The sequence below is a fragment of the Podarcis filfolensis genome, assembly GCF_964270895.1.
Source record: "Podarcis filfolensis genome assembly, chromosome: 13".
Taxonomy (NCBI): domain Eukaryota; kingdom Metazoa; phylum Chordata; class Lepidosauria; order Squamata; family Lacertidae; genus Podarcis; species Podarcis filfolensis.
Window position 1 is genome coordinate 12439395 of NC_139615.1, and position 16190 is coordinate 12455584.

General features: G+C 41.2%; 1 pseudogene across 1 annotated transcript; it reads right to left on the minus strand.

Annotated features, from left to right (window-relative positions):
• Positions 1 to 269: 269 nt before the first annotated feature.
• LOC310748544 (vomeronasal type-2 receptor 26-like) lies at positions 270 to 15807 on the minus strand (annotated as a pseudogene). The gene is made up of 5 exons (XR_014552310.1): positions 15522 to 15807; positions 13103 to 13963; positions 10666 to 10894; positions 1982 to 2108; positions 270 to 1187 (listed from the first exon to the last, which is right to left on the minus strand). The product of XR_014552310.1 is annotated as a vomeronasal type-2 receptor 26-like (transcript).
• Positions 15808 to 16190: the final 383 nt, after the last annotated feature.

Here is a 16190-nt window from a genome sequence, read left to right on the forward strand (position 1 = left end):
TGAGGGAACAACTGCCCTGCTCTGTATTCCCCCTCAGAGCAATTTGGGGGCAGGCCTAATATTTAATTGGTATTTTTAAAATTCTGATTGAAGTTGGGAGTTGACAGGGAAAGGAGACACACCATCTTCCTTCCCACTTTTTCACTGACAGCAGAGGGTGAAATCCTGTGGAGTAGTAGCCTGAAGAGGATTCTGGGTGCTTCTTTTCAGGGATACATAGAAATGGCTTTACTAGATATTATAACCAATGACACAAACATTTCATTTCTTCAGCATTTTCTTCTTATTAGGTGTTCCCTACTGTTCAGCTCAGGCCTCAGCAAAATAATGTAACATTTTGGGGAAAAGATGCAACACAACAAACCAGCACTGGAGGCTAAGATAGAGAAGATCTCCACAGCCACCATCTATTTCCCCTTTGTGCTCAGGTAGGAAGGAACAAAGGATAACCAAACACTGCAAAAGACCAACATGCTGAAAGTGATGAACTTGGCTTCGTTGAAACTGTCAGGTAATTTCCGGGCAAGGAAGGCAACAGTGAAACTGACAAATGCTAGGAAGCCCATGTAGCCCAAGACACAGTTGAAGAAAGTTACTGTCCCCTCATTGCACTCCAGTACAATTTCTTCAGCCACCGACTTCATGTCAGCATTAGGGAATGCTCCATTAGGGAATGGAGGAGAGACCACCAGCCATACAGTGCAGATGAGTGCTTGGATAAGGGAGCAGGAGAGGACAATAGAGTTTGCCAGTCCCTTCCCCACCCACTTCCTCATCCTGGATCCTGGTTTTGTGGCCATGAAAGCCAGAACCACAGTGAGGGTTTTTGCCAACACACAAGAAACAGCCACTGAGAAGATGATGCCAAAAGCAGTTTGTCGGAGGAGACACGTCACCTTGTCAGGATATCCAATGAACAGTAATGCAGAAAGAAAGCAAAGCAAGAGGGAGATGAGCAGAACGTAGGTGAGGTCCCGGTTGTTGGCTTTGACAACGGGAGTGTCCCTGTGCTTCACAAATATTTCCAGCACCAGTGCTGTAATGAAAGCAAAGGAAAGAGCAGAACAGGCTAAGCTGATGCCCAGAGGTTCTTCAAAGGACAAGAAAGTTGCACTCTTGGGAATACATGTATTTTTAATCTTTGTTTGGATACTTTTCATCTTCACATTCATAGCAGTCATTCATGTCTGAGAAAAGAAATATGAGCAACATGCCACTACTCCTTAATATATTATTAAAATGATTTAAAAAGTGTAAAAGGAGTTTCAAACAATAAAGACTAAAATGATGGAACCGTGGCCTTCTCACCTATTGGATGTTGAATACTGACTGAGGCAAAATGCAAGAGGGGGGGCCACCAAGACCCTTCCTGATTTCTGGCCTGAAGCCAACTCAAATTTTCCTGATACTGTTCTAGTTGCTCACACTTATTTACTCCCTAATTAAGGAGTATTTGTGTAATTTAGTCTTTGCAGTTTTGACATTAGGTGGCCTAATCAGAACCTTTCAACTGCTTTCTGGATTTTGATATTTCATGCTTATCCGAAGTCTGTCAGAGAGAAAATAAGCTTTTAAAATATTGATGTAGTTACAGCACCCTTTTGAATATTTTCATGCATTGTATCCTTAGTAATGCCCCCCACCCTCCTGGCTCACACACTAAACTCAGCATGGATTAAGGAGATATGGTGGCATATTTCCAGCTGTTACGGAAACCTCCTGGCTCATTTGAAAATCCACTTTACACTAATCGCCTTCAACCTTATGGATCTTGGTATAGGATTCTTTCTTATTAACAGCAGTGAACATTCACCATCACAAATTATCACGCAAACACATACACTTTCATTAGTTCCTTCTTCAGCTAGATTTCTCAATATTTTCATAAGCTGTAAAAAGGAACCTTGGTGAATGCATGATTTCATATGCATGTTCTCGATTAGAGGCAACAAACTTTAAATATATACAGTAAATTTCTTACCCTCCATGTCTGAAATCTTCCCTTCTGGACATTGGATGCAATCGTAGCAGCAAAATGCTTCCCCCTCCTTCACCTTCCTGCAAAAACCAGGGCGGCAGCTCTCAGTACATACAGACTTAGGCTGTGTCTATTACACAAATGAAAGAGAGAGATGTATAAAATAAGTGGACTCAAAGAAAAGCTAAAGGGGGAATTTCAGGGAACTGCCATCGGAACTAGAGGAGGAGGCGAGGCCCCGCAACGATGCTGGAGAGGGGCCAAGCAGGGAGAGAGGCAAGTCTCCTGTTGGGGAAGAAAATCAGCGCTACACCAGGGATAGAGGGGGGCCAATGGGGGAAGCAGAGAGCAGGCTCCGGGACTCTTCACTGGACACCAACGGGGAGAACACAGGTCTTCCGCTACCCACGCCCTCCCTGCGCAGAAGACTTCCGCGCAGGGAGAGTAGGAGGAGACTGGGCGTCAAACAACTTTTATGTTGGAAAAGGTTTAAGAAACGCCCACTGACGGATTCTGCCAGCGACTGAACAGCCACGGAGTGGATGGCTGTCCAGCGAGAAATGGTTTAACCAGCCAACCTAGCCCAGAGCGGCGGCTATTTACGCACAAGCAACCCCTAAAGCCATTACAGGGAAGTTAAGCTCTTCCTTAAAACGGATTTGCAGAAGAATAACAATATTCATTTCATCAATTCATTTAATAGGTTGTTTCAATTCCATTTGGACTCATTTTCTGACAATTCCCATTGACGCAATGTGCAAACTCCAATAAATTGTTGTTTTTTTGCAGTTACCTTTGTGGATAGTAATGTTTTTAATATCCTCTATAATCAAGGCTCTGATTAGGTATGCACACCTCTTTCTGCTACAGTGACATTAAGGGCTTGTGGTGGTGTCGCTTAATGCAAATTAAGCCTCAGAGTTATACACCTGTTATTCTAAAACCTTGAAACAAGGATCCTACATTCTTGCCTTGGGCCTCTTAGCAAAGCCACAATAGAAAGCCACTGCTCTATATCCTATAGGTGGTGGCAGCTAACTCTCCACTGAGCTATTCAATTGTGGGCTTAATACCCAAATAGAAGGCGGATTACTTGTTGATGACATTACACAGAATATTTTAAACGCCAAAGTCCTTAATATGTTTGTCTAGGAATATAACAACCAGAGGTTATAGGGATTAGACTTTTGTTATGGGACTTAAGTAAAAGTTGGTGTCACTTCATTTTTCTTCCTTATCAAAGAATTGTCATAAATTTAGAATATAGGCACAGATGTGTGGCAGCCCACATATTTCAGATACTATCTTGGTTAGCCCTTTGGGTGCTGTTTGAATTTATATTCTTATATGCCACATTGATTTATCAAAATCTATTTGGATATCTTAAGTTCCCATAACTTGACAAAGAGATGCATATCTCACCTGCGAAACCTTATAGATATCCAAGATTGTTGCCACATGAAGGGAAATTTGGGAGTCCAGTCCCCCAATGATGGCTATCAAGTTTTCATTGATGTCACAGATGTAGTTGGGGACAAATGTTTCCAGTGTGGATATGAGTAACATTGTGGCATGAGAGGTCCATTTGGCATTGAAATAGCTGTCATAGATGCGGAAGCCTAAAGTGACATTGGGTAAGAGCTGAGGGTTTGCATTGATCTCCTTCACTGCAAATTGCAAGGCCAGGATGTGCTGGTAATTCTTTGGCACCACACTAAAAAAAGAGTTTCATTTTCCACCAGAAGGGCATGTAACTCTTTGTAAATTTATCACAACTCAGTTCTACACTATCCTCATTAGCACTGCTTTCTTTCTTGGGAGACGCAGGGGTACACATACCACCAAAACATTTTGTGAATCTAAGTTTGGTCTCATTGAGGGGCAGTATTTCAATATAAGTAGGAAAATGAGGGTACAACTAAACTTTTTTTTTTTTTTTTTTTTAGGAAAAAGCATTGCTCATTTGTATTTTTTATTACTGCAATTATTTAAATTATCTTGAACAGGTATCACTACAAGTGATCCTCCTCCTTGCCTACAATGGCAGAAGAGGCAGATAGGGGGAAATTCTATCGTAAGGGAGCACAGACTTTAAAATATTCCTGATATAAATTGTTAACGCTTCTATTATTATCAATGGACATTGTTGGCTGTAACTGTTGGAGTCAAACAACCACATCAGGACCACCGTTTAGCCACCCCACCTCTTAAACTGATTTGCTTCATTGTCCAAAGAAGGAATAAAAATGCAAAAGAGAAATTATCCAGGCCTTACTTTAGCTCTTCAAGCAATGTTGGTGGGGGTTTTTCAATGAAGGGTATTGAAATGGAGATGATGATGCTGTGAGAGGCGATGGCACCAATGATGAGGTCTCCTTCCGCATGATACTGATGAAGTGGAGTGTATGGATCATGGACATGGCATTTAACAATGGGAGATTTGCATATTGCATGAGGAAGTAGAATCAGCAGCAAGACCAATAATGCCACCATCCTTGGTACTATTTTCCCCTATGCACTAAGATGCCCCTAGTACTATTACAGCTTATGAGACTGAAGTAGTTTGACCTAGTTGACCTTTTAGTCTGCTCATATATCTGAAATCCAGACTGTGAAAACTGTCGGTGGGTGGGAATAGTGATGACACTGATGGATTCTTGCTTCTTTATGATTCTTAGGTCTAGCTGTGATTGCTGGAGGTGATATATTTTTATCAGGCTTCTCCAACGTTATATCCTTCAGATATTTTAGACTGCAATTCACAGCATTCAAATCTGACTGCATTTGATGGGTTTGTGATCCAATACAGTCCAAGGGCACCAGGCTTTGAAAGGCTCAATTATAGTACCTTTCACAGACTTCCTCATTAGCTTTGATAGTGTACTGAGCAAGTCCATGAGTTGGTTAGACAAGTGGGAACTTTAATTACAGTTATTTTGATAATTAAAGGGAAGATAGTCAATTGTGCATCTTTCCTAACAGAAGTTTTCATATCCTCTTAGCTGCATAAGATTTTGGCTTACAATAATAAACAAGAAGGAAAAAATACTGGAAATACAACCCTTTGGTCTCAAGAGAGGGAGGAAAGGAACATGTTTGACTGTAGCACTGGCCTCTGGAAATTCTGACCTGGAAAGAAGAAACCTAGGGAGAGCGGAGTTTTCCCCTAATTACATTTCTTTCAAAGTTCACATGAATGAACAACAATTGCATGAGTTGGTCTCCATGTCTTGCCAATGGATGGGAGAAAAGCATCACAATTTATGCTGGAGAAACTAAAATGAGGCATGGGTAATGTCTCCACCAACAGGGAAAGACATTTGTAATTCGTCGGCAGTGCTCAACATTACCTCTTGTTATTCCTGCGTCTCACTTTCCTTATCTCATCTTGTCACATCTTTCCTTGCCAAAATTTAAACGGTTGTGCCAGAAATACGTTTTTATTTTTCCCTTTCCCTTTCTTTGTGATTTACAAATGGGAATATAATTTAAGGGCAGGCAAACTTATTCTTGCACTCCACCCCAATCTCTAAGTGGTGTGAGATTGCTGGGGCTTCAGGCCCTGATCCAAACTTTGTCTTGTTTTTTTGTAATTATGCACAGCAGAGACTGTGACTTTTTAAGATACATGTTTTATTTATTTATTTATACATACATACGACCTGAGCCTATGATGGAGGGGTTCACAGCATTAACATCCCTAAAGGTGTAGCCTTGGATTTAAACAGACATCAAACACTGCTGTTTTAAGACAAAGTAAAATAAAGCTTACTGCAATCTCAACTCAGAATTAGGCTTATAACCCAAGAGTTACAAGAAACTCACATGCAGCCTACATCTCCCCATCCCAGCCTGAATTCATAATAATATATAGATTGATATAATATTAAGAGCTAAAATATGCAATAGCAGAATATGAGCTGCTCATGTATGATGAATGATTTTATATCATTAGAAGGAGTAATATTTGAAGGTAGCAAATCCCTGTATAAGTATGTTATTTCATTAGATGTATTATAAATGTGACCCCAACACTCTCCAAGAGGAATCCTATTTCCATGCATGAAGGCGTAAATGTGGAGTTCATTGGAGTCTCCTGACATTCTGCATCAAACAGTGATAGATGCACTGGACTCCTGTTTCCCTATTTCCAACTCACTTGAGGTGTCTCATTATAACAGGCTCCTCAGATCCTTAGTTTTTCATTAATAATCCCTGCTCAGTTCCTTTTCTTGCTGTTCCAGCTTGATCAGCACATTTGACCAGTGGGTTTGGTTTCATACAATGACCGCCCCTCCCCAGATTCCTCATTTAGACAATGTGACAATGCAATGGTTGGACACAAATTCCCGGCCTATAGAATATAGAAAATAGATACTCTCATGGATTCTTCAAGACTTCCTTCTAATTAAGAGATCCCTATCGTTCAGTTCAGGTCTCAGCAAAATAATGTAACATTTGGGAGAAAAGATGCAACCCAACAAGCCAGCACTGGAGGCTAAGATAGAGAAGATCTCCACAGCCACCATGTATTTCCCCTTTGTGCTCATGTAGGTAGGAACAAAGGATAACCAAACACTGCAAAAGACCAACATGCTGAAAGTGATGAACTTGGCTTCGTTGAAACTGTCAGGTAATTTCCGGGCAAGGAAAGACACAGTGAAACTGACCAAAGCTAGGAAGCCCATGTAGCCCAAGACACAGTAAAAGAAGGTCACCGCCCCCTCATTACACTCCAGTACAATTTCTTCAGCTACTGACTTCATGTCAGCATTAGGGAATGGAGGAGAGATCACCAGCCACAGAGTGCAGATGAGTGCTTGGAGTAGGGAGCAGGTAAGGACAATAGAGTTTGCCAGTCCTTTCCCCACCCACTTCCTCATTCTGGATCCTGGTTTTGTGGCCATGAAAGCCAGAACGACAGTGATGGTTTTTGCCAGCACACAAGAAACAGCCACTGAGAAGATGATGCCAAAAGCAGTTTGGCGGAGGAGACATGCCACTTTGTTAGGATATCCGATGAACAGTAATGCAGAAAGGAAGCAAAGCAAGAGGGAGATGAGCAGAGCGTAGGTGAGGTCCCGGTTGTTAGCTTTCACAATGGGAGTGTCCCTGTGCTTCACAAATATTTCCAGTACCAGTGCCGTAATGAAAGCAAAGAAAAAAGCAAAAGAGGCTAAACTGATTCCCAAAAGTTCTTCATAAGACAAGAAAGTTCTGTCTTTGGGAATACATAAATTCCGATGTTTGTTTGGATATTTTTCAACTTCACACTCATAACAGTCATTCATGTCTGAGAAATAAAATATTTTGTATTAACCTCAATGTATTAATCTCACCAGCACACTAACTCTTGTTTCCTTCTTTCTTTTTCTTATTAAATTTTATAAACAAATAATAAAAAACTGTTTCATGACTACGTAATTAAGATTCGGGGGGGGGGGGACATCAGGAGAAGAAAAATGCAAAGATGGTAAATGATGGAGCTCATACTGCTCAGACAGCCAATCAGCAGCAGGAAATGTAGCAGGGTTGGAAACCCTTCCTGATCGACTTCACATAAATCAGGAACTAGCCAGGTTTTTCCAGTCGATATTCTGTAGCTTAATGTTTTAAAATATACATCTAAATATGTTTCATGGGGAAAATGTACATTTGAATAGGACTTTGATGAGCAATGATACAGCTAAATGCATATTGAGAGAATATGCAGATTTACATTTTTAAAACAGGATTTATTTTTTAAAATAATGCAAGTTAATGAAATGAAACTGTGTGCAAAAATATGTTAGGTTAACCATTAAGTCCATTGCCACCCAAATCTTTCTACCTTGCTTCAAAAACTGAGAAAAGAAAGCTTAGTGAATATATGTGTCAGGGGCTCGGGAGCAGGAGCACAGGGGAGAGAGGAAATGGAGAGCGAAGGGGAAGAATCCGAGGGCAGCGTAGGGGAGTATGACAGTGACCCGAGAGATTCCATAAGCTTCTCCAGCAAATCAGAAGATTCCCAGAAGGGGGCGCCGATGGTCAGGGCAAGGGGGGTCCCAGGGGGGACGCACCAGAAACAAGGAGCCAGCGGGGACCCCCAAAGCAGCAGCGGGGGATCAGGACCAGTTTCCCCACCAGAGCGTAGTGGGGGGGAAGAGTCACATGTGTCAGGACCAGTGTCTCCTCCAGCGGGGAGAGAAGATGAGTCAGGGCTGACCACGCCTCCATCGGAGAGTGGGGGAACGGAGGGGAGGTCAGTTGCAGCTAGCCTCCCCGAAGGGGGAAGCAGTGACAGCAGCAGTGAAACGGTCAGGAGGAAAGTTGCCGGCTGGGCGCGCGCGCCAAGTTCAAATGTACAGGCACGAGGGACAGCAGGAGACCCGGATTGGGAACCAGCTCCTAAAGCCCGCCGGAGGGAGGGGAAGACTCAGGGGATTCAGCGTCAGAAGAGTCTAGAAAGGGCGAGACCCCGACGGACAGCCGGAACCAGAGGAGGAAAGAGCAGAGGAAGAGGTGGAGCAAGGCTAGAGTCTTAAACTGGTGTCTGGGGGGAGGAGATTCAGACGGAGCTTCAGCGGTCTAGAGTTTGAGACGTAGAGCTGCACGCTGCGGCTGTGGAAGTGAAACTGAACTTCAATAAAGACTTTCGTACTTAACAACGAAGCGGCGTTGGTCCTTTGTGAGCTGGGATCTCGGGCAGCTCTGTTTTTTGTCAAAGATGATTCTGGCCTCCAGCCAGTTTTACAGGTTTAATTAGTTCCATTTTTCTATTTACACACAGCAGAGCTCTCAGAGCACGTCCGGCTCATTCGGATTAGTTGCAGCAACTGGCTGCTGCTTTCGTTTTCTCCAGCATAACCACTTCCGGAGCCCTCCCCTTTTCCTTCCTCTGTTACGTGAAGGGCTAAGCCCTGGAAATTGCTCCCCCTCTCTGATTCATTGCTTCCTGACAACCCTTCGTCCTCCCCCTCCTCTGAAGAGGTACAACTACTTACAATCGGAGGCTTATCTCTGTATTTCCACATCATTTCCCCCTTCTCAGCCCCCAATTCCCTGACAGGTTTTATACATATGTTGCTCTCAGTTTCAGGGAACCAGATATAAATCTGTACCATATATTTCTTACCCTCCTCGCCTGAAATCTTCCCTTTTGGACAAGGTGTGCAGTCATAGCAGCAAAATGGCTCTCCTTGTTTCACTTTCTTGCTAGAACCACGAAGGCAGCTATCGGTACATACAGAGTTAGGCTGTGTCTAATTTGAAGTGAAAGAGGAAAATATATATAATTCTCAGAATAATACAGAATAATAAAGGAAGAACAAAAGTGAGTGCTCTTAGTAGGTTTTGTGTTTTACTACATTAAAAAAACCCCTCAGATTACCTGTTTCTTAAGCATTCTTTCTGATTTGCTTATACGGTGATTGTCTTCCCATTATTCAGTTAGTCCACTTTCCCATGCACTTCTCCATCCCTTTCCCAAGAACTAAAAGTTATTTTTGTATAAGTGGGTTTGTTCTTCTAGGCTGATAGGGACAATCTAATAGTGCAAACCTGAAATTACTGGTATATGCTTGAATCAGTATCACAAAATAGGTAAAGGTAAAAAGGTAAAGGACCCCTGGACAGTTAAGTCCAGTCAACGGCGACTATGGGGTTTGTCCACAGACAGCTTTCAGAGTCATGTGGCCAGCATGACAAACTGCTTCTGGTGCAACAGAACACCGTGACAGAAACCAGAGTGCACAGAAATGCCATTTACCTTCCTGCCTCAGCAGTATCTAATTATCTACTAGCACTGGCATACTTTCGAACTGCTAGGTTGGCAGAAGCTGGGACAGAACAATGGGAGCTCACCCCGTCATGGGAATTTGAAGCGCTGACCTTCTGATCGGTAAGCCCAAGAGGCTCAGTAGTTTAGACCACAGTGCCACCTGCAAATATTGAAAGTCTGAAGGCACCCCAAATCTCTGTTGAGGAGTTGTGGGTGACTTCATGCAGTTTATGTTCTAGTTCTATCTAGAGATATATCAGTAAGAGGTAATAGGACTTATTGTGGTTATTATAGTGCTCATGAAGTTTTTTATCTACAAGAAACACAGATATGTGGCAGGCCAAATATTTCACGCATCATCTAGTCTGGCTTACTGGGTGGAATTTGAAGGTACCTGTATTTTGCGCTCTATAAGACGCACCAGACCACAAGATGCACCTAGTTTTTGGAGGAGGAAAACAAGAAAAAAAATATTCTGAATCTCAGAAGCCAGAACAGCAAGAGGGATCGCTGCGCAGTGAAAGCAGCAATCCCTCTTGCTGTTCTGGCTTCTGTGATAGCTGCACAGCCTGCATTCACTCCATAAGATGCACACACATTTCCCCTTACTTTTTAGGAGGGAAAAAGTGAGTCTTATAGAGCAAAAAATACAGTATATGTGAGAGTGATTATTGTGGATTATTGCGATCTTATCCATTTAGAATTCATTTCACAATGTCATTTAATATATTCATAGTCAATATAACAGGAACCACTATAAAAAGTTGTAGGGATAGCATCTAACAATAATTTATGTGTTGTGCTATTTTCTGTCCTAACTGTGATTTTAATAAGGGCTGTACGATGCTCACCATAATTAACTTCATATGTTATACACATTCAAAATTGGAATCTTCACAAATAGCTGACAGTTACCGGTACATCCTACCTGGTTAAACCAGTTATGCCATGTTATGGCATCCTCGTTGATAGTGAAAGCTTGGTCTGGAGGAGCCTGGGGGTCCATCTTCCCAACTTTCACTCTTTTAAAGGATTAGTTTGAAAAAAACAATCCAGTTGTTGACATCAAATCCAGCTACTATCTCCCCAGTCTGGTCAAAGGAAACCGTGTCCCCAGCACTATTGTTAAACGAGATGCCCCTCAGAAAATGGTGGAGCTATATTGAAAAGAAAATGGCAAGAATTTAATCAAGGCTGAAATTCAGGAAGGGATAATGAGGTCTTGCATCTTTCAGGTTGAACTCTTTAAGTATCCATTCTGGATGGAAGCAATTTTCTTCTCATCTTTTGAAGTTTATTTTCAATTACAGATTTTCAAGAATTGCGGCAGTCTGTTTCAGAAATTAACAGACAGCCATAAACATAAACATTGGAAAGTTAATGAAAGTGATGGCTCTGTGGATTTCATGGTGTGTGTGTGTGTGTGTGTGTGTGTGTGTGTGTGTGTGTGTGTAGTGGGTTTCTGTATCATTCCTTCTATATGCCAAGTTCAGAGATAAATTTGATTCTGTCTGTAACCAAAACAACATCACCCACATGTAAGAGGTAGGTATGAACAGGCTTGGGGGAACTTCAAAGTTTACAGAGGTACAAAGTAAGGCTTTGGGGAAAGAAACCCTGAGGAGGGCACAAGCCTCCAAACATCCCAATGAGGACTGAGAGCATTTAGGAGCCTCAGAATGCTGAGAGACTCTCTGTTAGGGAGGAGTACAGAGAAGGTACACACACAAAGAGGACAATGTTATAGAGGATCTGCAAGGAATAACACATTTCAAACTTTTCTTAGAATTCCAAGGAGTAGGTATGCAGGAGAAAAACAATTTTGTCTGCATTTTAATACTCATTTCAGACTTTTGGACCAAATATGTGAACTGAAATACAATTATGCTTTCAAATTCATGTCTCTGAACTTTGCAGTGCAGTTCTCAAATCAAACAATGTGTATAGAAGTGCATATATTAGGGGGAAGTGTCCATAAAATATATATATCTGTGAAAGGAACTTATATTATATATATGGTAGACTGCTTGGGAAAAAAATTGCTTATTTGTCAAAGCTGTTTTTAAAAAACGCATAAAGATTTTGCAATATATATATATTATAAGAGTTAATAATCACAATTCTATACATACTTATCTAATACATGGGTATTATTATTATCCAAATACATATATGTTTATTTTTAACCTACTATATTTTGTACAAATATGTTCCAAATATCATTATATTTGTCCATGCCTTTGCCTTTAAGTAATCTGTTGTAAATGTAGTCATATCTTCAATCCATTGGTTAAAAAGAGCCAGACATTTATCTTTCCACTGCATCAGTGTCAGTAAGGACACAAAGAATCTATTTATGTTGCCCAGTTGTCAAATTCCATATGAAGAATATGTAATTCAAAAGAACATTTTCCTCTGAAAATTTTAAATTTTCCTTCACAGTCATATTTATATAATCCACTACTTTCTGCCAAAACTTAATAAGTGTAGGACATTGTAAAAACATGTGCTTTAAAGAAGAATTATCCTTAGTACATCTCCAACAACATGAAGTCTTAGATAAACATTTTAAAAATGTAGTGGAGTCCAATAAATTCTAAATATTATTTTCTGTTGTACAGGCAGTTCCCTCTTTGTGTGTGGGGTGTGCTCTGGATCATTTTGTGTGTCAGTAGAGCACACATAAGTCCTAGTCTTCCACTGTTTCCCTGCTCCACCCCATTCCTCTTCCTGTTCCGCCCTTTTTCAGGTCCAAAATGACCTGCAAGTCAGAGTTCATGTGCCAATTGAATGCACACAAAATGGTCGCTGCCTGTGTAAATCATACTGTAAGGTCCATTGACACCTTTGCTATAGAAGTTTCCTCATCAGTCAGTTCTCACGCATCTGTCTGTCCCTTTGGTCAGAGCTCAGATTACAGCTGCTCTCCCCCTCCTCTCTGCTTCTTCTGTTAACTGTCCTCTCCCTGTGCCTGCTTCTTCTCCTCCTGTCAGCATCTGAGCTTCGCTGACAATATGTATGCTTCCATCCAATTTTTCCTTATCATCATTTTTTAAAAGTTAGGTTGCTTCACAAAGTCAATTTAGCAAGGGAAAATAGGTCAATTCTATTTTTCTTAGATATCATATTCCATTTCTTTCTAACTGACACAACTGTTTCCAGAGACTCCCAAGCTCTAACATATTTTGATCCTAATATTGTCCATCCAGCCCAAGTTGCTATTATATTTATATTCTAAAGTTGCCCTGATCAGAAAATTAGTACCAGTTGTGGGCTTCTGGTATTTATTCAATTTTCAAAGGTTCCTTCTCCAGTGGTACACAGTGAAGAGGCAAACAGTTAAATGGAGATGTTCGGCTCATTACCTGCCACAAATGTTGATGCTGAAGCTTCAGTCCTCCACTGGTTACCATTGGTCTATGTTTGACTCGGGATGTAGACATGGCATGCAAAGCTTGAGCCACAACATAGGCAGCATTGTAGATGTTGTAGCTGTGGCTGGTCATGCTCATTTCAAAGAAAGGACCAGGAAGGTTCTCCAGCTTCTCTTCCCCAGTGCAGTTATCTCCCTCCACATTGCCAGCAATGTGATTTCTGAATACGCAACCAAATGCGTGCTGCCAGAACTCCACAATAAAGCCATCTCCTTTTGGGCTGGAAGGATTTTTGCTATCAACAAATTGGTGAAATCCTGGTGGATCATTAGAGTGAGTTGTGAATGAGAGAGCCCCATGGAGTATTTCGGTGTCCCAAGTCCTTTGATAGGGAAATGAAGTGAGCTCCATCTGGGCAGTCATAATCCACACCTTACCCTTTGGCTGACTTGGCATTTGTTCTCCTTCTGATAGGTATGGCAACCATCTGAAAAATGTCATAGCATACGATTCCCCATGGACAACAACTGCATTGGCTTTGCTATTCATTATATTATCATGTATTTTTGCCCCCTTGTTAAACAAATCATTAAATTCTGAGACAAAACTGATTTTCTGAGTTCTCTCTGTGAAGGCAAAACAGATACCCCTCTGGGAGAAAAGCGGAACCACAGTTTGTATAAATCTATCTCCATATTCATCATTGAAGGTAAGGGTCCCAATCCATGTCCACCTGAAATGCAGAAGGAAGTAGAGAATCCCCTGATATTGAAGGTCTTCCTTGGGGACCATCTGGTAGAATGAAAATCCTGGGGTTTTATCATTCCTCAGTGGTGCAGAGCCATATATGAACTAAAGAGAAATGTGGGGATGGAAGAAAGTGGCATAAACAATAGCCATTTAAATGGACCAGTTTTAACTACTTAGTGCACTTGAAACATGTTATATCAACAGTCCTTACAACAATGCTATGATGTATATAACTGCTAGGTTTGCATGGAATGGACAGAGGGAATAATGACATTTTTTAAGAACTTCTAATAGAGTCATTGTTTAGGAGAGAACTGCAACCACACAGGACACCATTTGGCTCAAAATGCCCCATCTTTAGAGCCTTAACTATAAGAAGATAATGCATATATATCTTGCAGCAGAGGCAAAAGTTATCAGAAGATGAGAAGTTCCCTGAATTCTCTCATATTTTATCCAAATCCTACAACTGTTTAATTGTTGTTGGAATGACAGAGGTTATTCTTCAGGGGTAGGCAGCAATTTTCTATAGCTCCACCACATTCAAAATGCCTCAAATGAAGTTCTTTGTTTCGCTGTTGTGCCTACCAGTGTGGTGTAGTGGTTAAGAGCGGTAGTCTCGTAATCTGGTGAACCGGGTTCGCGTCTCCGCTCCTCCGCATGCAGCTGCTGGGTGACCTTGGGCCAGTAACACTTCTTTGAAGTCTCTCAGCCCCACTCACCTCACAGAGTGTTTGTTGTGGGGGAGGAAGGGAAAGGAGAATGTTAGCCGCTTTGAGACTCCTTAAAGGGAGTGAAAGGTGGGATATCAAATCAAAACTCTTCTTCTTCTTCTTCTTCTTCTTCTTCTACTACTACTACTACTACTACTACTACTACCATTTCTCCCTCACCCTCCATGTTTACATGTGTTCAGGTGAAAGTATTGTTAAGCCCCCCCCATGTTTGCGTGGTGTGAGATTCGAAGGGTCCATGTGATTACCTGGGGTTTGTGTTTGCTTTTGGAATGTAGTGGACACTGTGATGTTTTATATGGTTTATATATGCATATATACAATCTGAGCCTATGATGAAGGGGTCTATAGCACTACACTCCAAGAGGGTCTCCTGCTTCTCCCATAGGTGCAGCAGTCTTGGATCCAAAACAGCAAGCAGCCATGCTCTCTGACTACTTTCTGCAGCATGTCACAGCTTTGTTAGGTCACAACACTACCAATCACAATACCAAAAAATACCACTGGCCTTCTATCTTAGGGAGGGGCTTCATTCAATTTTGCTGACAGACACAGAATCCCCTGATGGCCCATCTGCCTACCTTTTGTTAGGTTAATGACTCAGCTATTATCAGATGACTACCTCATGCGGAAGATGGCCTGTGTTATTTCCAACACTTACTGGATCCAGGGAGTTAAGAGTTTGCTTAATTTCTAACCCTTTACTGAATTCAGAGATTTAAGGGAGTCTAGACACTACCACCCCAAACTCATAACAGTATGAAGTGAGACGGACCACACATTACGTGTTCATTAATGAATTATTTCTGAGACTGAGATATGTCCCTCTGGTTACTTGGAATGTACACATTTGTTTCTCCAAACTACATAATTCAACATTGATATGGTAAATTTCCATATAGGACAGAGAGTGAGAAATATCCTACCTGTGGAACCTTATAGATATCCAAGACTGTTGCCACTTGAAGAGAAGTCTGGATGTCCAGTCCCCCAATGATGGCTAAAAGGTTTTTCTTGATGTCACAGATATAGTTAGGGACAAATGTTTCCAGTGTGGATATGAGTAACATTGTGGCATGAGAGGTCCATTTGGCATTGAAATAGCTGTCATAGATGCGGAAACCTAAAGTGACATTGGGTAAGAGCTGAGGGTTTTCGTTGATCTCCTTCGCTGCAAATTCCAAAGCCAGGATGTGCTGGTAATTCTTAGGCACCGCACTGGAAAGAAAGTTGCATTTTGTATCAGAAGGATATGTCCCACTACCTAAATCTTTCACAACTATGTTCTATATCATCCTCTTCATTATAGTATTTATATAAGAATATATGCTTAAGGCAATCCTTATCGTCAACACAAAGATTAGATAGGTGAAAAACAGACACATCTTATACTTTCTTGGTAAGGTAGTTATTTACAGTTGGTTTTACTAAAAGAAGCTATATGATTTGAAATCCTTGGGAGATGCTATTTAACACAGACATATAAATTTATATGCATAAAATTATTATTCCACACTATAAATTACCAATAAATTACCAATATACCACAATTACCACTATAAATTACCAATAAGAAGACTCTTAAAAGATTAATG